The following is a 25,647-nucleotide window of genomic DNA, read 5'->3' on the forward strand; positions in this document are numbered from 1 at the left end:
GAGGAGTGCTACTGCAGCCTGTGTAAGGTGGTTTATGCACCCCTTACTTAGATATAGGTTCCCTATATCTACCTTATATCACTACACATATAAACCTATCAGTCACCCCTATGGCAGGCCTTATCAATCCTGAAGGCAGGATGCTGGGTTTTGTGTGAGAAAGTGCCCATGCTTGATCAGGGCCCCTCTGCAGCCTTCGGAATCTTTTCTCTGGGGTTGTTCTGTGATGCCGCCAAACCATATACTCTTAAGTGCATTATAACCTCACGGTACATGCTTACCTTGGAATGGCTGCAAGTAAACATGTTGTGTTTGGTGTCAAACACTTTAGAATCATACCCTCCCCCCCCCCCGCCAATCCTGGCAGCTGGGGTATGATTCCACCCTTCTAGCCTTCTAGAGGGAGAGACATGTACACACCAATACACCTGCCACCAGTTTAAGAGAACCCTGGCATCACAAAATGATTGGAAATTCGGGCTGGACTGTTCCCATGGGGCACAGGGTCAAGACTGATTTGCATATGGCTGGGCTCAAACTGGAATGACATGGTGAGCAAAAAAAAGATGGATTTAAGCCCATATCTCTGTACTGGGGTGAATGTATGACATTGTTCTGCATTCTGTCCATCAACTGTTGTTTGCATTTGTCACCCGAGTGGGACGGGTATGCTCAGACGTGAGTCCCGTGCTCTCCATGCCACTGGAATCAAGCTATCCTGGCTGTTGAGGGCTGAAAGCCCGAAACCGGTCCTAGGATGCTTGTTTCCAGTCCAGGGAGGACCTGGCTTGGCAGTTTGTGCTAGACTGTTCCCATGGGGCGCAGGGTCAAGACTGATTTGTATATGGCTGGGCTCAAACTGGAATGACATGGTGAGCAAAAAAACATTGGATTTAGGCCCATATCTCTGTACTGGGGTGAATGTATGACATTGTTCTGCATTCTGTCCATCAACTGTTGTTTGCATTTGTCACCCCGAGTGGGACGGGTATGCTCAGACGTGAGTCCCGTGCTCTCCATGCCATTGGAATTAAGCTATTCTGGCTGATGAGGGCTTAAAGCCCGAAACCGGTCCAAGGCTGCTTGTTTCCAGTCTAGGGAGGATCTGGCTTGGCAGTTCAAGCTGGACTGTTCCCATGGGACACAGGGTCAAGACTGATTTACATATGGCTGGGTTAAAACTGGAATGGCATGGTGAGAAAAAAAACGATGGATTTAGGCCAAGATCTCTGTACTGGGGTGAATGTATGACATTGTTCTGCATTCTGTCCATCAACTGTTGTTTGGATCACACAATGGATGCCACATCCACAGACACAAGTCTGGCCTCCTGCTGCTGGATGAAACTCCAGCAGGTGAGGAATGGACAATAGGTTTCCTGTCACAGGGAGGTGTCACCACCTCCCAGACAGGCTTTAATGTATTGGGCTGAGTGGGTGCACTCCAAGAGTGCTTTGAAGTCAGCATTGGAGGCACATTTGGTGTCCCTGTGCATAGCCCAGTTCAAACTGGTTGCAGGGGCTACCAGCCCCTGCTCTGGCGTGAAACTGGACAAAGGAAATGGGTGCAGCCACCCCTCTTTCCAAACCCTTCCATAGGTGGGTCCCCAGAGTTTGTTCCACCCCTTCCTTGGGTATAAGATAGGAACCCCTGGCAACAGGACTTTAGATTACACCTGGATGAAACTCTGATACTGAATCCTGGAACTTCAATGATCTGTATGACGCTGGATGACTGAAGAATTCCCCTTGGAGTACAGAAGTTACTCCCCTGCGTGGCAGGCACCAAAGATGCATCTGACTGGTTTGCATCTCCGAAGCTCATGCCGGACTCCGAAGTAATTGCAACACAAGAGGTGGATTTCCAGACTTCCCAGAGGCTGACCCAAGTTTCCAGCAATGCTGAGACCGTAGCCCTTGTGGGTACCATGGAAAGGAACCCATGGACACTGTGCACATTTGCAAGTGCATATGCTTCTTGGCAATCCTTGAGGCTGTGCTTTGGGTTACTTGTTGCCCAGCCCTAGAGCAGCATTTCCACTGTAGATTGTTGGCCTCCACTCCACGAGTGTTCCATGAGCCGACTTCTTGTGATTTCTCTCGAGGTACCTTTGCAATCACTGGTCCGTTGGTCTGTGGGTTCCTGAGAAGTCAACTGTAACTTTCCTTGGGCTTCCCTGGTTGCTCCAGAAGTGCCCTGACATTTCACAACTTGGTGAGTCCCCCGGACCTTGCTGGTCCGTACTGAAGCATCTTTTCTCTTCCTGTGTGGGTTGCTGTTGCCAAGGTTTGTTGGGTCCAATCAGGGCACCAATACCGAAGCACTGGACATCCTTTGTGTGGAAGCTCGGATCCAGCTACTGGTTGTCGTTGATGCCTCCTGGTCGCACCTGAATCACCCGACATCGGTGAGCATTCGTCTATCGTGCCCCTGGACACTGGCAAGTGACCCAGACTCTGCCCCCTCTGCTTTCAGGTTCCTCATATCTTTGATCCAGTCTTGGATCACACCGGACACTTTTCTCCTCCACTGCAGCAGGACTTTGCAGCAGATTTCCATTGAAATCAACGACAATTCCCAACACCAAAAGACACCTATGCACCCGCATTCCGTGGGTCAGGTAACACAAGTACTACGGTACTCCCATGGGTGTTCGTCCCAGAAACACTTAAGTCTAAAGGGGTTTGCTCAAAGTCCGCTCCTAAGTGTCCTTAATCTTTCAATTTCCGACCGCAACTTTCCCCATAGAAGCTAACGGCGATTTGCAGCTGTGTTCTCACACTGCACGTGGGTCCCCTGTGTCACTACATTGGGTGGTTCCTTGGGGTCCCAGCGACTCTACAGGCTCAGGCCTTGTGTCTAGTCAAGTTGTGGTTCTTATAACACTTTCTTAATATATGGTTTGTTTCCCCCCTGGGGCCCATGTATATTGTGCTCTTTACTGAAGTTCTATTGCATTTGTAATGTGCACTTTGCTCTGCAATCTCATAAAGAGATTACTAGAGAGTATTTAGAAATGAATACATATATTTTATATATATACCTTGTGTGGTTTTCTTTTCATTTAGACATTCAAGTGGTTATAATCTGGTAAACCCAGCTGCTTTACACTCCTTCAAGAATTAGCCTGAAGGCTGCTCTCCATAGTTACCAGTAGGATAGCTTTCCAAAAAGGTTGTCTTAAACCTCTCATCGATAAGGGTTGTTTGGACTGGTGCAAGGTGCCCACTAGAATAGTGGACATCATATGCCAGGCCAACTTCTCACAGGGATGAGTAAGCAGAGTCTGTTATTATGGGAACAGAAGTTTCCATGCTTAGCCTGCTCCTTTTGTCTCTCCCTGAATACTGCTTTAGTAAAGCTGTTGACAGCCATAGCAAATGTTTCACTGCTTGGAACCAGCATCCTCATTAAATGCAGCGAGAGCCTCTATATAAACTGCCAGAACTTTAAGTTGAAAAGGAAGCACCCCAAACTTGTACCTTGGCTTTAAACAGTAAATTGATATCCCTGTATGGAAAATCTAAATAAATGTGGGGCCAAATCATCCCACTTTATTTGATTCCCAAGTTCTTCTTGACTAAGGAAGGGAGTTCTCCAAATAGTACTCAAAGAGCTACTGTTATCAAGGATTGGTGTCTGTCCGACAGTTAGTCTCCCAAGGTTGAGGGGACAACACCTGAAGTCTGTGCAATTTGCTGTAGAGCAGTAGGTCTTCCTAGTACCTAGAGGCCTCACACCTACTCGGAGTGGGAAGGAATGTGCCTTCCACTGCAGGAGGAGAGACTATCCATGAGGAGAAGTCTATCTGGCATGTCTTCCTGGACTTTTTGGCACCCAGAATATCGGACTTATGGTAGTGTAACTAGCATCAACCTGTGCTAGACGGCATCTGCGCTAGATGGCGAGATTATACTGTTTGGGAAAGCAGAACAGATATGGACCAATGAGGGGAGGCCAGAGGAATTGGGAGAAGCTCCAAACCCAAAAAATTGGGTAAGAAATCTGGGTGTAATAATCGATTCCAAATTATCTATGGATGAGCATGTGAAAATTCTAGCTGGAAAATGCTTTGGACTAATTTGCATGCTAAAAAAGATCTTCCCATGGATCCCTCTTTCCTCCAGAAAAGTTCTGTTACAGGCACTTCTGGTTAGTAGGCTTGATTATGGGAATGCCTTGCTGGTAAGAATGAGGGAAGAACTATTCTCTAAACTGCAAGTCGTGCAAAAGACGGCAGCCCGTCTTGCTCTTAAGAAACCACCACGCACACCTATGGCCGGGATGCCCGCCACCCCCTCCCAACACAAGCCCCAAGGATGGGAGAAGTAGGACACAGGTTGAACTTTTGGAAGGCGGGAGGGAGTCACCCTCCCGGCCGTATTTATTAAAATATGAAACAAAATTTAAAACATTAAATAAAAGTTTCATAATCAGGTACAATTTTACATTTATTACATTTCGATGAAGACATGTTCTTTGGCTAACCTTAACAGATCTCTAATACAAAGGTTTCCTAGCCGAGTCTAACATCCTGCAAATGCATACATTCTAAATTAAAATTGTACATCCTAGCATTAAGGGCCAACGGCAAAGTCTTAACCGGTGTCAGATCCCTACTACCAAAACTCTCGCCCTCACGGTGTGAGTGGCGCATGCGCAGAGGACTCTACCCTCGTTTTCAACTGTAACTTCCCTTGTCGTGGTGGGGGCCCCCTTTCCACTCCACGCCATCTTAAAGGTCGTCCGAGTTCCCGTGTGAGGTATCTGTAGGAAGGACAGCGTGGACTCCCCCCCCATCCCCACACTCTCTATCCGCCGTCGCGGATATCCGGCCCCCGGGAAATTAGTAGGAGGGGCATCTAGCTGCCTCCCCCCCTGGGAGGGGCCTATGGCCGTCTCCCCCTAGGCGACCCATCCTTAGTGGGTGCCGCCTCCCCGTGGGAGGGGCCAATGGCCGCCTCCCCCCAGGCACTTCCATCCATTCTGGGTGGCGCCCCCCTCTAGGGACCTTGAAATTACTGCTCACCGATCATGACCTTACCGCCACAGGCCGGATAGTTGACCGACTATCCGGCCCCCCCTACTCCTCCTAAAGGTCATGCTTCCTCAAACCCCTTAGCCATGCTATGAAGTCTCCTGAGTCCTATGAGTAAATCATTCCCCTCCCTGGACAGGTGAACCCCATCATTCAGATACATGAGATCACCCCGAATCCACCCGTGAGGAATGCTATGCAACTGCGAAGAGCGAAACAATTTACCAACTTTATTGTTAACCCTTTTCACCGAATGGTTCAGTGCTGACACCGAAAGGCCCCCCCCGCCATACCTTCTTGGGAATCATGTGGGACCATGCAATCGTGCACCCCGGGATTCTTTTAGCCAACCAGCTAACAGCAGACAAAATTTGTTCAAACAACACTCGTCTACCCAGTGTCACCAAGTCATTGCCCCCCAGGTGTACTATGACTACAGATGGCGGTGACCTTTGCCGCCCTAAGAGACCCTCAAAAAATGATTCGAATTGGTCAAAACAGAGCCCGCCCTTCCCATGGAAGGCCACTCTGTACCCGTATTCCCCAGCTGCGTGAGTCGCGTCATCTGCTTTGAATACGTCGCCGGCGCGCCTCACATATGAGTGGCCAACGACCCATACCACTCTCACTCCAGACGGTGGTCCTTGACCGCTGGTCTCCTGGTGCTGGGTGGACTGCAAATTCCGCCCCGCGTGACAGGCTCGCGAAACTGTAATTCAAACAAAAGACAAGAAGCGTGAGTGTATGTCAATTGATCTTTACAACATGTGCAATCGCACATACCTTCTGAAGCAATTCGAGGACCATCGTCCCAACTGCTTCACTTCCTCCGCACTCTGACCCCTGGCTGTAGCCTCAGTAGCAGCCCTTATCCTAAAGGAGTGGGTCCCAAAATTGCACGGGTCCATGCCCGCAGCAGCGATTGTCAGTGCTAGCACCCTCTGGAACTGAAACCTCGTCAGTGGGGTGCCATCCTTGTGCCTCAACAAACTCCCCCCCATGTAGCCGCCCTTAGTGCCAAGTATTCCTCTATACACTTTATCGGGCAGGAGGGGGACCCTCGCGCGCGCTGCACGACAACACTATTTTCCATGGCCCCCTGGTCGGTCTTGGACCTGGCTATCGAGACCACCATCGAATAACCCCTAATTTGGACGTGATCCCTGCACAAACATCCCTCAACGTCTTTCTTATTCCTTGCGACCAGTTCGCTCACCCGCATAGCCCCATGGAATGCTAATGCGAAAGCTGCCCGGAACAGAACTGCTTCGAAGTGGGAGGAGCACGTCTCGTCTAGTTTCACTACAAGTAGAGACAACCTGTCTAAGCCAATCGGGCGCCTCGCATCTTGATTGCGACCCTAGAGGCGCTGCCAGCCGCGAAGGGCCTTCTTAACCAAAAAAGAACCCGTTGGGTCTTTTATGCCATGCACCTGCGCCATGAATGAAATGGCCGCCCTATGCCGACTGGCCGTTGCCGCTGATCGGCCTTCTCTGTGCAGCGCTACCAGGAACCAAAGGAAGGATTCCTCCTGACCCCAGGTCTGACTCCCTGTTGGACCCAAAAATGTGCAATAGGAACGAAACGCTCCTTCATATGCCTTCCTTGTCCTGGGGGCTAAGCTTGCTGCCATGAGGTCTTGTAATCCGGGGCACCGATTAACCATAGTGCTTCGGGGAATGATGCCGCCACTAGGTCCGCTGTAGGTAGATAACCCCTGAACGCCTGCATATGTGAACGAGAGAGTGCATCAGCTGCATGATTCAGTACGCCTGGCACATGTTTCGCCCTGAACTGTACATTCAGTCTCATGCAAAGCAGCACAACTTCTTTCAACAATCTCAAGATCCATTTGCAGCGTGCTGCCTGTTGGTTAATGCATTCGACAACAGTCACATTATCAGACCAAAACACCACTGAGCGGTCCCTGAAGTCGTCTGGCCATGCCATCAGAGCAACCCAAATGGGGAATAACTCCAAGAACCCAATGTTACCTGTGAGACCGCTGGAGTGTCACCACGTCGGCCATGTTTGCGCCGACCATCGATTACCAAAGATGGCGCCAAATCCCACGCTCCCCGCTGAGTCAGTCCACAGACCTAGTTCATCTGAAGACGCTGGCGGCTTGTTCCACACGACTCAACCGTTGAAGTTCGCCAGAAATGCCAACCAAATGCGCATATCCTGGCGAACCTCTGCCGACAGTCTCGTACGGTGGTGTCCCTCTTTGAGACCAACCATAGCTTGTGCAATAGAGCGTGAGAAGGGCCGGGCCATTGGTATCACCCTCAAGGCAAAGTTAAGCTGACCCACTGTTTGTTGTAACTGGTGCAGGGTCACTTTCTCCTTGCCCAGGCATTGCGTCAAGGAAGCCCTAAACTTGGCCACTTTTTCCATCGGTAAACGGAAACATCCCTCCACCGAATCGAGCTCAATTCCCAGAAACTCCAGTGAAGTAGATGGTCCAACCGTCTTACCTGGTGCCAATGGGACTCCAAACTCCCTCATGAGGATGCAGAAGTCATGCAGCGCCTGCGCACATTTCGTATCGCCGGCTACTCCCAAGAACAGGAAGTCATCAAGATAGTGCATAACATGCCTATGCCCTGTGGCCTCGGTGAATGCCCACTCTAAAAAACAGCTGAACATTTCAAAATAGGCACAAGAAATGGAGCAACCCATAGGCATGCATTTATCCATGTAATAAATCCCTTGAAAGGCAAAACCTAGCAAGCGCTGATCCTGTGGGTGTACCGGGAGCAACCGGAACGCCGATTCGATATCTGATTTCGCCATCAGCGCCCCGGGGCCCAGGCGATTTAACATGGCCTTGGCATCATCGAACGATGCGTACCGCACTGAACAAACTTCTGGGTCAATGGCCTCGTTCAATGAGGAACCCCTTGGAGCAGACAGGTTATGAATAAGTCTAAACTCCCCTGGGTCTTTCTTCGGGACAACCCCTAACGGGGAACAGATGAACTCCGCCACCGGCGGGCGATGAAAAGGCCCTGCCACTCGCCCTAAGCTGACTTCTTTTGCAATTTTTCTCTCTGCCACGCTTGGGTTGTGCTGTAGCGATAACTGGTTTTTACAAAAGGAGTCCCCCCGAAAATCCCCCGCCGGGATGTGGAAGCCGTGTAAGAATCCCTTCCTCAACACCCCAGCGGATACATGATCAGGGTATTTGTTCAACCAAGGAGTCATAGCCATGAGATCAACGGGTGTAGGCAATCGGTCACAACGTTCTACCTCACTCCTGCTTGGACCCTCCTTTTCCTCCCGTCCCGCTATTTTTAGATCTACATGAACTTTCCGGGTGTGAGGAATTCCCACAGCCCGCACACACATGTTTGAACCTACATGTTCCCTGTGGTCTGTTACAGTTGCCTCGATTGAAGCCCCTACAGACCCCACGCTTGCCGCCATTACCGCCGGTTTTAGGCTGGTAATCCCCACCGGCACCCGCTCGAAAGGGCACCGTGGGCTTTTGGCGGACGACCCCTGACCCACTCCCGCCTGGCGAGGATGTACCTGCCGCCCCTGGCAGGAGCTGCTTGTGCCATGACACCGAGTCCAGGCAATCCCACGTCAAAGTAGCATCATATTCTTTCGCTTTCCGGAATTTCATGTCGTAACCTTTCCATTCCTCCCCCTCATACATTGCATAAAAATCCGTAATACGATTTTGATAGCAAGACAATTCAGTCAACACCTCGGGTTTACGTTCCCCCATAACTGCAGTAAATATAGAAAAGGCCTTAACCCAGTTCGTTACTGTCTCATCCACCCTGAATTCCGCCATCTTGGCGCGCCAGACGCTCGGGAGCCACAAATCCTTCTGGGTTTTAGCATATTCCATCTCGCGATGGTCAGTTAATAATGAACACATGTTAACATACTTGTCTCCCCATATTAACTCTTTCGTGGCCATAGGGATATGCTGTGCCACCTTTTCCCGCCTCAAGGGTATTGAACCCTCCCCCGCCATTGGCAAAGCGAGCTTACCCGGTTCGGCCATTGTTCCCGCCGTCTTCTCGTGACCAACTGCAGGTCCTACCGGTGCCACCTGTGGGCAAACAAGAGGAACATTCGCCTTTGCGACATCTCTCGACTGCCGCAATTGCTCGATTAGTAGTCTGGCCTCTTCGGCCGGGTCTCCAGGGGCCACTGCGCCCCCTGCCTTTTTCTTGAGCCATGCTGCCAACTGGATGGCCAATTCGGGAGGCATTTCCTCATCATTAGCGGGAGTAATCACAACCGGGATCGGCTGACCCGCATCTGGGTTTGGTACCGGGTTGTCTGCCGGCGTGAGAGGGGCGACTGGGGGTACCTCTGGAACCAGGACCTCCCCCGAAACTGCCCTCTTCTTGACCCGTTTCCCTCTACCCTCGGGGACGACTCCAGGCAAGGCCGGGCCTATTACCTTCTTAGGATGACCCGGGTTTCTCAGTGCAGCCAGCTGTTTTTTGACCTCCGCCAAACCTCTACCGATCGATTGGACTTGTCCGAGTTTTCGGTCCATGCAAACCATCCGGTTCGACAATAGGCGTAACACCTTATCCGTCTCGGAACCCTTTCCTGCTTTCTTGCCAGCCATGGTTTCGAGTATTCTGCTCCCAGTCGATCAACGAGGTCCTGGACTCTTCGAACTCCAAATAACTGAAAGAGAAACAACAAAATTACAAGTTCCCAAAATTGCTGCTTGTTCTGTCGAGGGCTCACGAGCAACGAGTGGGTGCAGCCTTCAGAGCACAGGAACAAGAGGACGCTTCTTCGGATTCCCGCTCTATTTATTCTTCTGCGGGAGGGCGTGTACCCTCCTCCGGTACGCCTACTGGGGGTGGTCTTCGGTGTAGGTGTCTAGGACAACCCCTCTTGGGCGGGAAAAGGCGCGCCCCGGCTACGCCGCTTCGGGCATACCAGCCGAGCCACGCCCCCGCCCAAAATGGTTTCCCGGGGGGATCGGGGCACCCAACCATACGTTCGGGGGGACCGAGTGGTCGCCCCTTTCCATTCTCTTCCCTTATTGAATGAATTACATTGGTTGCCAATAAGGAAAAGAACGATCTTTAAGCTCCTCTGCTTAGTTTTCAAAGCCTTGTTTGGAAGGGGACTGGAATACTTAACGAAGAAATTATTCTGGTATACCCCGGACTCGGCATCTACGATCGAGGGGACCTAAGCTTCTCCAAATTCCTAGAATTAAGAAGTCCAGGATGGGGGGACGTGCGTTCTCCCATGTTGCCCCAAGACACTGGAATGCATTACCTGAAGAGGTCCGGAGTTGTTCCACATATACAGTAGGGGTGGGCGGCCAGCTACGCTCCGTGCACGGAGTGTGCGTAGTGCCGTCTCCTACGCATTTTGCGTAGCGGGCGTAGCCAGGCGGCACTACGCACGCTCCGCAGACACTCACGAGAAATGCGCGGGCGCCCGCGCATGCGCATTAGTATTCGAAATGACGGCGCGAATCCAGGGACGGCGAGAGGGAGCCCCGGGGACGCGGCGGACAAGGTAAGTGTTTTTAAAAGCTTTCTAGCCATTTATTGCAGTATTTAGGGAGGGCGGGAGGGAGGCGGGCGTTGCGTAGTGGGGCTACGCGGAGTGCGCGGGTGGGCGTAGTTTTGTGCCCACTTCGCGTAGCTCCGTGTAGCCCCACTCCGCACACTACGCCCAGGGTTAATATACAGCCTTTAAAAAGAAGTTAAAAACCTGGCTGTTCTGAGCACTCTGACTTAGTATATGTCAGTCTGCATCCTTGTCGCCGAGAGATCCCTCTGGGGATGATTCGTGCACCAGATACAAATAATAAATAAATAAATAAATAAATAAATCTTCCAGCCTCCCTGTATGGGATATGTGGCAAATTAGGTAAAGCATCACCCCCCCCCCCAGGAATTCCGTGCTATCCGACATCACCCCGACATAACCACAAAGAAGTGTCCTGCTTCTGCCCTCAACTTCTGCTAGTACTACAAGGCCCAATGTAGCAGTGGACCCCCCAAGGACTCCACAGCAGAAGCTGAGTGACTGTTGCAGCCTGAATCAAGACCTGAGAGGTAGGGCCACTTACGGCGATCCGGTGCTCATTGGCTGAGGCACTCAGAAGTGACGGCGAAGGGTGCACCTCCAACCCCTCCACCAGACCTCATCGAAGTGAACAGGTAATACTAGGTTGAGCATAGAAACTGAGAGACTTACTCTTGAACTCAGAAAGATAATTCTGCACATTCCAGAGATCTACACTTTCAATTGTGAACTCCTCTTTATTCAAAATATGAAATGAACGAACCTTGAAGTTACACAGTAGCAGCTGGCAGGGAACAAGAGTGGGGGGGGGGGCACAAAATACAAACAAAAAAATAAACACTTCCCTCCTTGCCGCTGTACTCTCCTGAGTCGTCCCTCGCTATTGCACCTGCCGGTACAAGGAATCGTACAGGCTCCCTTCCCTAAGCCAATCACAGCGCTGCAATGCAGCTTTGTGATTGGTCTGAGTGAGGTGGCTTGGGGGTCAGACGGGGAATGGGAGGCTGGGCATGTTCCCCACCAGGTTGTGCAATCCAGCCTGGTGGGGAATAAGTAAAGTGTTCATGACTGTTTGGCCAGCCAGAGAGGGCCGACCAAGCAGTCATGCACACTTTGGAGTGCATCACCCACTCCTCCTCCTGGACATCATCGGAGCCCTGGCTGACACTAGAAATAAAATGATAATACCAGAAATACCTTCTGTTATTATCATTTTCTTTTTTTCATTTACACTGCTCCAAGAGCATTGGGGCGATGCTCCTCCGCCTTAGCAGATGAGCCGCCACTGAAGTTACAGAAGGGTACCAGTGCTCACAAAGCCCAATTGTGAGCCTTTACCTTAGCCTGATTGTTTACAATGTTGTTTTTCATTGCTGGCAGAATTCTAAACAGTGGTGTGAGTTTCCTGTAGAACTTTGCCAGGGCCCTGTAGTTGTGTTTTGTAGAACCTGTAGCTAAACCCCCATTGATGTGTGCATTATTTCATTTTGCTGTGATATTAAAGTTTTTAAATAATAGGGCAGGCATTCGACTGGACAATGACGTATTGCGTCTGTTGTGTAACTGCTTGAGTGAGGAGTCTCTATTCTCCACATTGTCTCCTTTAAAGCCTATGGCTGCTCCCTCTTGCTTCCCTGAGTCAAGTGCAGAAGAGGTGTACTTGGACTAGTTTGCAGAGCCATAGTAGGACAGACCTCATCATACCAGAACTACCCCAGTTGTGGAACAGTAGCGGCTGCCTGATGAGTGGCCAAAGAATGCAGTGTGAAAACTGTCATGGCAAATAGTTTATGCTACTTAAGGACACTGTTGATAGATTTTGGCAGCCACTTTCTTGGTACAGAGCAAAGAATATACCAGTGATTTTAAAGGCTTTAAAGACCATGCAATTGTATGTATTGATCACTTTGAGTGTCTGAGCAAACTTTGGTAAATCTACCTCAAAAGTTTACCAGATGAATCCAGGACAACGAGACGCCAATTTTCTAGATCCAGATTTTCAATTTAGAAATCGTTGTTTTCAGTTGTTTTAGTTCATTTCAACTGGATTAAGACTAAAGCTCCCATTATACACTCATTTGCTAAATTAAAGCCCAGCACTGTAAAATGGTGCCCCATTGATCCGTGTATCAGGAAGCAATATGTTATCGTCATTGTTGTGAATAAATGGCTTCAGGTGCATAACCATTATATGGGGCACTGTATCCTCCCCATAAAGCGCGCCAGAAAGCATCTAGGCATTTGTAACAAAATATTAGAGGGGACTAGTTATTCCCAGCACTTCGCTGTGCATGAACAGAGCTCTCGTGAGCCTTTTCTCAGCAACAAAGTGCAGTGAATCGCAGTCAGTAGTGGTACTTAATATGTGCTAGTGGTTGTAGGTGGTGGGCATGGGCACAGGGGCTAATCAGATCATGACCCTGGGCAAGAGAAATAAAGGGGAAGAAAGGAGAAAAGGCAGAAAAGTAAAACTGTGACAAAGGGAGAAAGCAAAGATGAAAAATAATCTACAAGAGTAAGATAAAGAGACAGCAGGTGTGGGGTGGTGGAAGTAAAAGGTATAAGAAGGAATCCAGACATGGCAGTTTGGAATACAGGAATCTCAGCATTCAAAGGCACTGAGCTCCACAGGAAACGTTTGATTCCTAAACCAATGTGTTTGGCATACTGATCACTAATCGGTTTGCCTTGTACACAGGGCTCCCTTTGTGTGCATTGTTTGCAGGCTGCAAATAGAATACAAGACGAAACAGACTTTCAATGAAAATGGAGGTGAACCTGGGGCACTGCTCAGAAGTTACACTGTTCAGTGAGGTAAAGTGTGAGGCAAAACCTGCAAGGCAGGAACCAAGTGCTCTTCTGGTTTCCGGAGGTATTGGCTGTGCTCTAACAAACAGACACAAAACAATGCAGAAAATGCTGCTTCATTGTGATGTGACTGTGTTTATAATAAACAGCTGCACCCGCAGCCACCACTTTACAAAACTATCCCATACAACTGAGTAATACCTACAATTCTACCACTGACTCCCCTAAATGAACCACCGATCTAGGCTGTAAAGTCCTGGGCCCTAGACCCACAGACTAACTAAATGAAGACACGGTGTGTTGTCACTAAACTGGCCACGGGTTTATATGCCCAGGCCTTTTTAGTGACAGGGTCACCTGACTGGTGACGCCTGTGATGATAGGTGTGGTGTGGGTGTGAGGGAAGCTTCAGGGGAGGGTCTACTTCACTATGTGTCCAGCAGGGTACTACATTCCTCCCTAAATCCGTATGAAAAGACAACGAATCCAAACTGTGGAAACAAAAACAAAACAAACTGGATACCACATAGCCCATCAGTCTCGATAGTCAATCAGCAGGACAGAAGTGAATACACGGAGTGATAACGCAGGCTGCCACAGGATATCTCCGCTCGCAGTCAGTTTCATAAGCTTTTATTCGATTTGAGGGTACAAATCATACAAGCGACATTAAAAATAACACCATATATATACAATTAATACTCAATATTCACATTAATGTTACAAAAAAAGGCTAAGATAAAAGAAGCATATACATCAATCGTTGGGCAGCAGCTAAATTTTTTTTTTTTTTTTAAAAAGGAAGCGATATAGGGATATATACAAATATGTACAGACAGGAAATCAGTAGATTTAACACACAGGTGGAGTTTCCTGGCAGCTGTACGTTAAAATAAACCAAGTCCAAACCGTTCTAGTAACATAAAAAGGGCAAATGTTTGAGGTGTAAAAAAAAAAAAAAAAAAAAAAAGGACCTTACAATGCATACTATGGGCATAAAACACAAGTGACCGTTCCAAAAGTCTTAGCTAATAAAATTTTTATGTACAGACAGGGATGCATAAAATAGTAACAACACTATACATTTCCTGGCAGCTGTACATCTCAAAGAATTACAGACAGGTAAGTATAAAGATAAGTATAAAAGGTTACAATACTATACTTTTCCTGGCAGCTGTACATTTCAAAATATAGGTGGCCATAAAAAAACAAATATCCACATTCTCCATTGAGGATAATAGTGTTAATGCGGCCTTTGTGGTTCGAGTATTGTATTTTATAAAAATAGGCTTAAGGTATTTTAACCTAGGAAAGTAATAAAATTTACAAAAAAGTAAAAAATGGCAACAACTCTGGCGTGAAATGTTATCACACGGACAGGGAGTCTCTGATCTGACTTTCTGAGTTGGAAACGCAACAAGGTGGTGGACGATTCCCAATCTGACCCGGGTTAAAACAAATTGGTGGGATGGGCGAGTCACAAATACAAGGTAAGATTGTAGCCCCGGAGTTAAATTCAGGTCTTTATAAAACTTCACGGTGGCTAATTTACCATGCTCCTGGTCCCGCTCCCCTTTTTTAAAGTTTAAGAATGTTAACTTAATTTCTTTTTTGGGGATGGCCACAGCCTGCTCTGGATCAAGCAGAACATCGATGTCAAATAGAAGGTTATACCAGAAATGAATATATCGCATCCACTGTATGCGTAATGAATGGTCAAGACCTATACAATCAAGAATAACCTCTTGAGTGAATCGGGTCTCTGCCTTAGCCCAAATAGAACGCCACAATAAGAGTGGCTGAACAGCTGCTAAGTCAGATATAAACTCGATCCCTACCTCGTCATGGATCAATTGTACTGAGGCGGAGGGAGGAACACATAACAATCTCTTTAGGAATTTGTTTTCATCAGCTTGGAGCGAAGGACCTACACTGTGGCCCCATACACCTGCCCCATACAGTGCAGAAGATACACAGCGAGCGTTATAAATATTAATCATATCTGGTATACTTCTAGAACCAAGTTTAGAGGCAAATCGGAATATGCTGCTGGTGGACCGCAACATTTTCAATCTTATGTTGTCAAATTCAGAGATCCAGGACCCACTGTTGTTATAGGTAATACCCAGGTAACAGAAAGTTTTGACATGTGTCATTTTATCTTTATCCAGAAAGAAGCTATGCTTGGTCTTATTTACAGCCTGCCCGCATGCCATGACATACGTCTTAGATTTGTTCACACAGAGTCTCCTATTTTGAATGAACAGCATAAAACTATCAATTAGGCGCTGAAGGCCGATCTGTGTGCGGGATAAAAGAACAGCGTCGTCCGCATAAAGTAAAAGTGGGATAGGTTTTCCTCCTATCAATGGGGCATCTGCAGGGATATCAACCAGGTTGCGGTCAACACCATTAATAAAAAGTGAAAATAAAAGAGGGGCCAAAACGCATCCCTGGCGAATTCCCCGTGAAACTTTGAAGAATGGAGTACATTCGCCTAGGGTGCCGTAACGGACCTTACATGAAAGCTTTTCATAAAGCCTGGCTAAGAAATGGACTATTTCCTTTGGTGCCCCAGATTCAATTAAAACCTCCCAAAGAATAGCATGGTTAACTAAATCAAACGCGCTGCTCAAATCAGCAAAACATAAAAAGAGGTTGCCTTTTTTGGCCACAGTATATTTGTTGATAATAAGGTCCAAGTTAACACATTGTTCCAGGGTGCCCATACCTTTACGGAACCCATATTGTACTTTAGTTAAAATATTCGAATCGGTTGCCCAGGTTTCTAGCCTTTTAAGCAGGATACGACTCATAACCTTAACCGAAGCATCCAGCACAGAGATTGGACGGTAGTTGGATGCCTCGGATTTACTGCCTTTTTTAAATAGGGGGATTATAACTGATTGGCCCCAAGAAGGGGGGAAATTATCTACTGCCGCACAATTAAAGATCCGCACCAGGATGGGGGCCCACAAGTGAGGTTCGGCTTTTAACAAGTCGATTGGGACCCCATCCGGGCCCGGGGCTTTTCCTCCTTTGCTATTAGAGAGCCCATCATAGACTTCCTCCAGTGATACTCCCAAAGGTAAGGGTGTCCAAGATGTAACCTCGATGGTCAGTACCTCGAGCGGTATCCCATCGGGGTTAAAGATGTTGGTAAAATGGGTTATCCAGTCATTGCATGCGATATAGGAAGTTAGTTCCGGGATATCGTCTTTATTAAGAAAAGGGCTATTAATTGTTTCCCAGTATAATTTGCAGTTTTTGGTTTCTGCTGCTTCCTTTAACTTATCCCATGCCTCACACTGCATAAACTTTTTCCTGTTGGTGATGGCCGTTTTATAGTTGACCCTGAGGAGTTTTACACTGTCCCTGTCTCGTGGTTTGGTACCCAATGCCCTCTTCAATTCCCGGAGTGCAACCATGCAAGGTTTGTCAAACCAACCCTGCTTTGCCCCTCGGGCTGATGAGGGTGCCCTAGTAAAGATACTTTCGATGATAGAATTGATGTTAATGAAATTTGACAGTAGGGACTTGCGAATAACTGCATCGCTTAGACAATAGCTAATTTGGGTTTTACAGCTAATTATTATCTCCTTCTGTTTAGCCTTTGAATTTGTACCAGACCATCTGATCCTTGGACCATTAGGTCTGATGGGTGCTAGGTCAGTAGAGCACTTTTCTCCTGACTCTGATGATGGTATACCATGACCCAGAAGTGTAATACAAATACTATTGTGGTCACTGAGACTTTCTACTTTAATATATAAGTTGGTGAAGTCTCCAGTGCTGGACAGCAAGATGTGATCTATAAATGTCCCAGCATCCCTTCCTGTAAAAGTAGGACATATAACTGCCTGTGCATTTCTATTACAGTTTAACAGGTAAAGGTCTAGCTTATTTGACATTTTATTGAGCAGTGAGCCGTAATGGCAATGTGGGAAATGGGGGAATTCCTCCCTCTCTCCCAGACCCCCCCATTGATCAGACATTACTACTCCTAGACCACAGGAGTTCCCATTGGACAAATGACATGGCTGTAGGTTAAAATTGCCTGCCCAAAGGATCTCAGCCTTTCTATTCGAGATGCCCATGACCCTTTCAATCTCTTTTTCAAGGGGGTATAGAATGTTCCCTCTAGTGGCATCGAAGATATTGTTATAAAAATTAACAATAATCAAATCGATCCCCTTACTGCACTTAACCCTCACTACCTGGCTGTGAGTTCCCACAGTCGTACTGCTTCTAACTACCCAGTTATTCAACCTGTTAGACAGGAGTAGCAGGAGGCCCCCCTTAGCCCTACCTGAACTGGATTTGGTAGCTTTGTGGCAATGGGATGAGTACCCTTCGATGTTAATTTGTTCCTGGCACCAGGTTTCCTGGAGGAGGATTATATCGTAACCTTCCCCAATAAACCTGGTCCAAAAGGGTGAATCTAGTTTCGCTGCAATGCCAGCGATGTTCCAGGAGATAAGGGTAACACCAGCTAGCTTGGTGGAATCCTGGGTGGCAGCTCCAGGCTGTGTAACACAGGATATAGTTGAGATAGTTTCCGAAGGGCTGGCAACTAGACCTATTGTGGGGACGTCAATTGATGTGTTCACATCGGGACTAATACAATGGGTACCCTTAAAGGGAGGAGTGTTTAGGTCATTACTAGAAACAGTGTGTGCTGTAGGTTGTACATTGGGACTACCCTCGTTTACCGTATTGAATCGTCTGCTCACCCGTGCAACAGCGGGTACGCAGTCCGACCTGCGGGATGTCATAACTTTAGCATAGACTGATACCTTAGTGGCAAGCTCGCTAGAGGGTGTTGGGGCACTACGTCAATCGACCATCTCCAGACAATCGAATCTGTTGCTAGTATGGATACCTTGCCAACCGTTCCCCATATGTTGGCCTTTATTGGGGTACCAGGGACGTGATAACCAATCCTTGTTTCTGCTTTTTTGCGTTACCCAGGAGCCTCCAAAATTCCATGGTTGATCTTGGGGAATAACCCAATTAGGGGCTGGTATAGGAGCATGAAAATTAAATACAGGTGGGTAGAAAAAGGAGAGCCGCTGAGTATCGATTCCCCCTTTCTTCTCCAACTCAGGCCAAGAACAAATATGATTCACAGAGGATGCGTCTTCGCAAGTAACAATGATACAATCCCCCTGAATGCTCTTTGGAGTCGCCCCCACCCATGGAACCCTACGAACAGAAGAAATTCTACAAGTATTAGTAGGCTGTAGTGGCCTGTTGATACTAAGCCATTGAAGGATTTTGTTCAAAAGGGACCAGGAAGGTTCATCAGTACCCACTGGAAGTTCCGGAACTCCTGTTAGGATAACCGTGAAGGGTGTAACCTCTGGTGGAAGGTGAACTGGGCGTTTAGACCTCGGCCCCCTCTTGGCATCTGTATGATATGGTTTTTGAGTGGCTGGGGCTTTATCTTGGGACGGCTGCAGTGACCCCTGTGCAGCGGTGTTATTAGCAACAGGGGGGAAAACTGCAGGGGATTGTTGGGTAATGTTTTGTTGACTGATGGGGTGTGGCTGCAATGCTGGTTGTGACTCAGGTTTGGCGTTATTTTTGGCGGATACACTCTTATTTGGAGCAGTTACAGAGGTAGTTGGAGGCTCTTTGTTTTTGCCCTGAACTTTAGGCGTAACCGGCGGCCTAGCTGGGTTGGTTGGTATGGTCCCTGGGTTGTTGGTAATGAGTCCCCCTCCGGTTTTGGTAATACCCGCCCTGGTCTGGTTAGGTAGTTTGGTGAGGAGTGTGGCAAGCTGTTTTTCTATTACCATAATACTCTTCTCCAGGGGTTGGAGGTGGGTTTTTAATATGTCCCTGAAGGCAGCAAGAAGTTGTGATGTGTCGCAGTCTGGCGAACTATGGCCGCCTTCTTGGACCTTGCCCAATTCACGACATTGTGAGGTGGAAGGATCTGGAGTAACAGAAGTTTTACTGGGAGAAGTATTCTTGGATGGGGCAGTAGTTGGCCCTTTCTTTTTACTGGTAGTAAGGGGGTTTGGCTTAGTATTTCTCTTTTTGTGTTGTATAGGCAGCTTTGGGACTGCGCCTTCCCTGGCCCCCCTAAGGTTGTTAGTTAGTACAGGGTCCTGAACCGGATCTACTGAGAGAATATGCTCAAGGTCAGGGGTGATCTCGAGATTCTCAGCCGAATCCAAATCTAAGTCCAATGACAAATTAGTTGCTGACAAATCCACCGCACTGGGGATGGAGTGGACTTGTACTGTAGTGTCAGATTGTATTAGGATAGGAATTGGGGTTACTGAAGGTAATGGGGTTAGGGCAGTTGCTAAGGGACCCAATGAAGATCTCCGGGCGATTGCAAGGTCCTGTGAGACCCTGCGTTCTAGGACAGCAATATTCTGATTGATAGCCTCAGTTGTTTTAGAAATAAATAGGTCAATGGGACCTGTAAATGAGGCAGCTTTGAGGGCTGTTTTGCTTCTTAAACCCCTAGTCATAGTTATAATACTTTGAGGAGTTCACAGTAAATTAAACAAGTGTCCAATGTCAGTGTTTGGATAATCAGTACCTTTAGGCGGTGTCCATATAGAGATGTCGAAGGCAAGGGGGGTGGCCCAGCCCAGCCTGGAGCAGTCTGGAACGGGCTGAAACGGGCCCGCCCTTGGCCCGGGCTTCCCCCGGCGTCCCGCGAGAGGGAACGGGGATGCCCTTTATGCGCCTCCTGGCGCGTCGTGAAGGGGGTGTGTCTGGAGACCTCGAGGGCTGCCGGGACTTGTAGGCAGCCCCTCGCCTCGCTCCACTCGGCGGCCCCGCTGTCAGGTGGAAACAGACTGCAGGACGGCGGGAGGGAGGCGGTGGGGGTCTCGACAGCACAGGGACCCGGTGAGCTGGCAAAATCTTCCTCTCTCGTGGCGTTGCGCAGGTCAGAGTTTACTGCGGGGCAGATGTGGCTTAACAGCGTGACACTACTTCCTGTAGCGGGGACGCCCTTTATGCGCCTCCTGGCGCGTCGTGAAGGGGGTGTGTCTGGAGACCTCGAGGGCTGCCGGGACTTGTAGGCAGCCCCTCGCCTCGCTCCACTCGGCGGCCCCGCTGTCAGGTGGAAACAGACTGCAGGACGGCGGGAGGGAGGCGGTGGGGGTCTCGACAGCACAGGGACCCGGTGAGCTGGCAAAATCTTCCTCTCTCGTGGCGTTGCGCAGGTCAGAGTTTACTGCGGGGCAGATGTGGCTTAACAGCGTGACACTACTTCCTGTAGCGGGGACGCCCTTTATGCGCCTCCTGGCGCGTCGTGAAGGGGGTGTGTCTGGAGACCTCGAGGGCTGCCGGGACTTGTAGGCAGCCCCTCGCCTCGCTCCACTCGGCGGCCCCGCTGTCAGGTGGAAACAGACTGCAGGACGGCGGGAGGGAGGCGGTGGGGGTCTCGACAGCACAGGGACCCGGTGAGCTGGCAAAATCTTCCTCTCTCGTGGCGTTGCGCAGGTCAGAGTTTACTGCGGGGCAGATGTGGCTTAACAGCGTGACACTACCTCCTGTAGCGGGGACGCCCTTTATGCGCCTCCTGGCGCGTCGTGAAGGGGGTGTGTCTGGAGACCTCGAGGGCTGCCGGGACTTGTAGGCAGCCCCTCGCCTCGCTCCACTCGGCGGCCCCGCTGTCAGGTGGAAACAGACTGCAGGACGGCGGGAGGGAGGCGGTGGGGGTCTCAACAGCACAGGGACCCGGTGGGCTGGCAAAATCTTCCTCTCTCGTGGCGTTGCGCAGGTCAGAGTTTACTGCGGGGCAGATGTGGCTTAACAGCGTGACACTACCTCCTGTAGCGGGGACGCCCTTTATGCGCCTCCTGGCGCGTCGTGAAGGGGGTGTGTCTGGAGACCTCGAGGGCTGCCGGGACTTGTAGGCAGCCCCTCGCCTCGCTCCACTCGGCGGCCCCGCTGTCAGGTGGAAACAGACTGCAGGACGGCGGGAGGGAGGCGGTGGGGGTCTCGACAGCACAGGGACCCGGTGAGCTGGCAAAATCTTCCTCTCTCGTGGCGTTGCGCAGGTCAGAGTTTACTGCGGGGCAGATGTGGCTTAACAGCGTGACACTACCTCCTGTAGCGGGGACGCCCTTTATGCGCCTCCTGGCGCGTCGTGAAGGGGGTGTGTCTGGAGACCTCGAGGGCTGCCGGGACTTGTAGGCAGCCCCTCGCCTCGCTCCACTCGGCGGCCCCGCTGTCAGGTGGAAACAGACTGCAGGACGGCGGGAGGGAGGCGGTGGGGGTCTCGACAGCACAGGGACCCGGTGAGCTGGCAAAATCTTCCTCTCTCGTGGCGTTGCGCAGGTCAGAGTTTACTGCGGGGCAGATGTGGCTTAACAGCGTGACACTACCTCCTGTAGCGGGGACGCCCTTTATGCGCCTCCTGGCGCGTCGTGAAGGGGGTGTGTCTGGAGACCTCGAGGGCTGCCGGGACTTGTAGGCAGCCCCTCGCCTCGCTCCACTCGGCGGCCCCGCTGTCAGGTGGAAACAGACTGCAGGACGGCAGGAGGGAGGCGGTGGGGGTCTCGACAGCACAGGGACCCGGTGAGCTGGCAAAATCTTCCTCTCTCGTGGCGTTGCGCAGGTCAGAGTTTACTGCGGGGCAGATGTGGCTTAACAGCGTGACACTACCTCCTGTAGCGGGGACGCCCTTTATGCGCCTCCTGGCGCGTCGTGAAGGGGGTGTGTCTGGAGACCTCGAGGGCTGCCGGGACTTGTAGGCAGCCCCTCGCCTCGCTCCACTCGGCGGCCCCGCTGTCAGGTGGAAACAGACTGCAGGACGGCGGGAGGGAGGCGGTGGGGGTCTCGACAGCACAGGGACCCGGTGAGCTGGCAAAATCTTCCTCTCTCGTGGCGTTGCGCAGGTCAGAGTTTACTGCGGGGCAGATGTGGCTTAACAGCGTGACAGTACCTCCTGTAGCGGGGACGCCCTTTATGCGCCTCCTGGCGCGTCGTGAAGGGGGTGTGTCTGGAGACCTCGAGGGCTGCCGGGACTTGTAGGCAGCCCCTCGCCTCGCTCCACTCGGCGGCCCCGCTGTCAGGTGGAAACAGACTGCAGGACGGCGGGAGGGAGGCGGTGGGGGTCTCGACAGCACAGGGACCCGGTGAGCTGGCAAAATCTTCCTCTCTCGTGGCGTTGCGCAGGTCAGAGTTTACTGCGGGGCAGATGTGGCTTAACAGCGTGACACTACCTCCTGTAGCGGGGACGCCCTTTATGCGCCTCCTGGCGCGTCGTGAAGGGGGTGTGTCTGGAGACCTCGAGGGCTGCCGGGACTTGTAGGCAGCCCCTCGCCTCGCTCCACTCGGCGGCCCCGCTGTCAGGTGGAAACAGACTGCAGGACGGCGGGAGGGAGGCGGTGGGGGTCTCGACAGCACAGGGACCCGGTGAGCTGGCAAAATCTTCCTCTCTCGTGGCGTTGCGCAGGTCAGAGTTTACTGCGGGGCAGATGTGGCTTAACAGCGTGACCCTACCTCCTGTAGCGGGGACGCCCTTTATGCGCCTCCTGGCGCGTCGTGAAGGGGGTGTGTCTGGAGACCTCGAGGGCTGCCGGGACTTGTAGGCAGCCCCTCGCCTCGCTCCACTCGGCGGCCCCGCTGTCAGGTAGAAACAGACTGCAGGACGGCGGGAGGGAGGCGGTGGGGGTCTCGACAGCACAGGGACCCGGTGAGCTTGCAAAATCTTCCTCTCTCGTGGCGTTGCGCAGGTCAGAGTTTACTGCGGGGCAGATGTGGCTTAACAGCGTGACACTACCTCCTGTAGCGGGGACGCCCTTTATGCGCCTCCTGGCGCGTCGTGAAGGGGGTGTGTCTGGAGACCTCGAGGGCTGCCGGGACTTGTAGGCAGCCCCTCGCCTCGCTCCACTCGGCGGCCCCGCTGTCAGGTGGAAACAGACTGCAGGACGGCGGGAGGGAGGCGGTGGGGGTCTCGACAGCACAGGGACCCGGTGAGCTGGCAAAATCTTCCTCTCTCGTGGCGTTGCGCAGGTCAGAGTTTACTGCGGGGCAGATGTGGCTTAACAGCGTGACACTACTTCCTGTAGCGGGGACGCCCTTTATGCGCCTCCTGGCGCGTCGTGAAGGGGGTGTGTCTGGAGACCTCGAGGGCTGCCGGGACTTGTAGGCAGCCCCTCGCCTCGCTCCACTCGGCGGCCCCGCTGTCAGGTGGAAACAGACTGCAGGACGGCGGGAGGGAGGCGGTGGGGGTCTCGACAGCACAGGGACCCGGTGAGCTGGCAAAATCTTCCTCTCTCGTGGCGTTGCGCAGGTCAGAGTTTACTGCGGGGCAGATGTGGCTTAACAGCGTGACACTACCTCCTGTAGCGGGGATGCCCTTTATGCGCCTCCTGGCGCGTCGTGAAGGGGGTGTGTCTGGAGACCTCGAGGGCTGCCGGGACTTGTAGGCAGCCCCTCGCCTCGCTCCACTCGGCGGCCCCGCTGTCAGGTGGAAACAGACTGCAGGACGGCGGGAGGGAGGCGGTGGGGGTCTCAACAGCACAGGGACCCGGTGAGCTGGCAAAATCTTCCTCTCTCGTGGCGTTGCGCAGGTCAGAGTTTACTGCGGGGCAGATGTGGCTTAACAGCGTGACACTACCTCCTGTAGCGGGGACGCCCTTTATGCGCCTCCTGGCGCGTCATGAAGGGGGTGTGTCTGGAGACCTCGAGGGCTGCCGGGACTTGTAGGCAGCCCCTCGCCTCGCTCCACTCGGCGGCCCCGCTGTCAGGTGGAAACAGACTGCAGGACGGCGGGAGGGAGGCGGTGGGGGTCTCGACAGCACAGGGACCCGGTGAGCTGGCAAAATCTTCCTCTCTCGTGGCGTTGCGCAGGTCAGAGTTTACTGCGGGGCAGATGTGGCTTAACAGCGTGACACTACCTCCTGTAGCGGGGACGCCCTTTATGCGCCTCCTGGCGCGTCGTGAAGGGGGTGTGTCTGGAGACCTCGAGGGCTGCCGGGACTTGTAGGCAGCCCCTCGCCTCGCTCCACTCGGCGGCCCCGCTGTCAGGTGGAAACAGACTGCAGGACGGCGGGAGGGAGGCGGTGGGGGTCTCGACAGCACAGGGACCCGGTGAGCTGGCAAAATCTTCCTCTCTCGTGGCGTTGCGCAGGTCAGAGTTTACTGCGGGGCAGATGTGGCTTAACAGCGTGACACTACCTCCTGTAGCGGGGACGCCCTTTATGCGCCTCCTGGCGCGTCGTGAAGGGGGTGTGTCTGGAGACCTCGAGGGCTGCCGGGACTTGTAGGCAGCCCCTCGCCTCGCTCCACTCGGCGGCCCCGCTGTCAGGTGGAAACAGACTGCAGGACGGCGGGAGGGAGGCGGTGGGGGTCTCGACAGCACAGGGACCCGGTGAGCTGGCAAAATCTTCCTCTCTCGTGGCGTTGCGCAGGTCAGAGTTTACTGCGGGGCAGATGTGGCTTAACAGCGTGACACTACCTCCTGTAGCGGGGACGCCCTTTATGCGCCTCCTGGCGCGTCGTGAAGGGGGTGTGTCTGGAGACCTCGAGGGCTGCCGGGACTTGTAGGCAGCCCCTCGCCTCGCTCCACTCGGCGGCCCCGCTGTCAGGTGGAAACAGACTGCAGGACGGCGGGAGGGAGGCGGTGGGGGTCTCGACAGCACAGGGACCCGGTGAGCTGGCAAAATCTTCCTCTCTCGTGGCGTTGCGCAGGTCAGAGTTTACTGCGGGGCAGATGTGGCTTAACAGCGTGACACTACCTCCTGTAGCGGGGACGCCCTTTATGCGCCTCCTGGCGCGTCGTGAAGGGGGTGTGTCTGGAGACCTCGAGGGCTGCCGGGACTTGTAGGCAGCCCCTCGCCTCGCTCCACTCGGCGGCCCCGCTGTCAGGTGGAAACAGACTGCAGGACGGCGGGAGGGAGGCGGTGGGGGTCTCGACAGCACAGGGACCCGGTGAGCTGGCAAAATCTTCCTCTCTCGTGGCGTTGCGCAGGTCAGAGTTTACTGCGGGGCAGATGTGGCTTAACAGCGTGACACTCGCAGTCATAGTGTGAGTCGGACACGGACATCAGTCCAAAGAAGGATGGGCCCTTCTGTAGGCATGCCAGGCGGAGCGATGGTCCTAGTCTGTGGTTGGTCCACGCTGCTGCTAGACTGCAGAGGAGCCCCTGCCTAGCCTCAAGATGGGTCCTGGTCAAGATCTGCTCTCGCCTTGGGGGTCAGCAAACAGGCAGGGTGAGTAGGTGGTCGCTGGTTGACTGATTCTTCAGGCTGTCATTGGTGCTTCTTGCCTTGGTGTTCCCCTGAGC

The sequence above is a fragment of the Lissotriton vulgaris genome, chromosome 9, assembly GCF_964263255.1.
Source record: "Lissotriton vulgaris chromosome 9, aLisVul1.2, whole genome shotgun sequence".
NCBI classification, from domain to species: Eukaryota; Metazoa; Chordata; class Amphibia; order Caudata; family Salamandridae; genus Lissotriton; species Lissotriton vulgaris.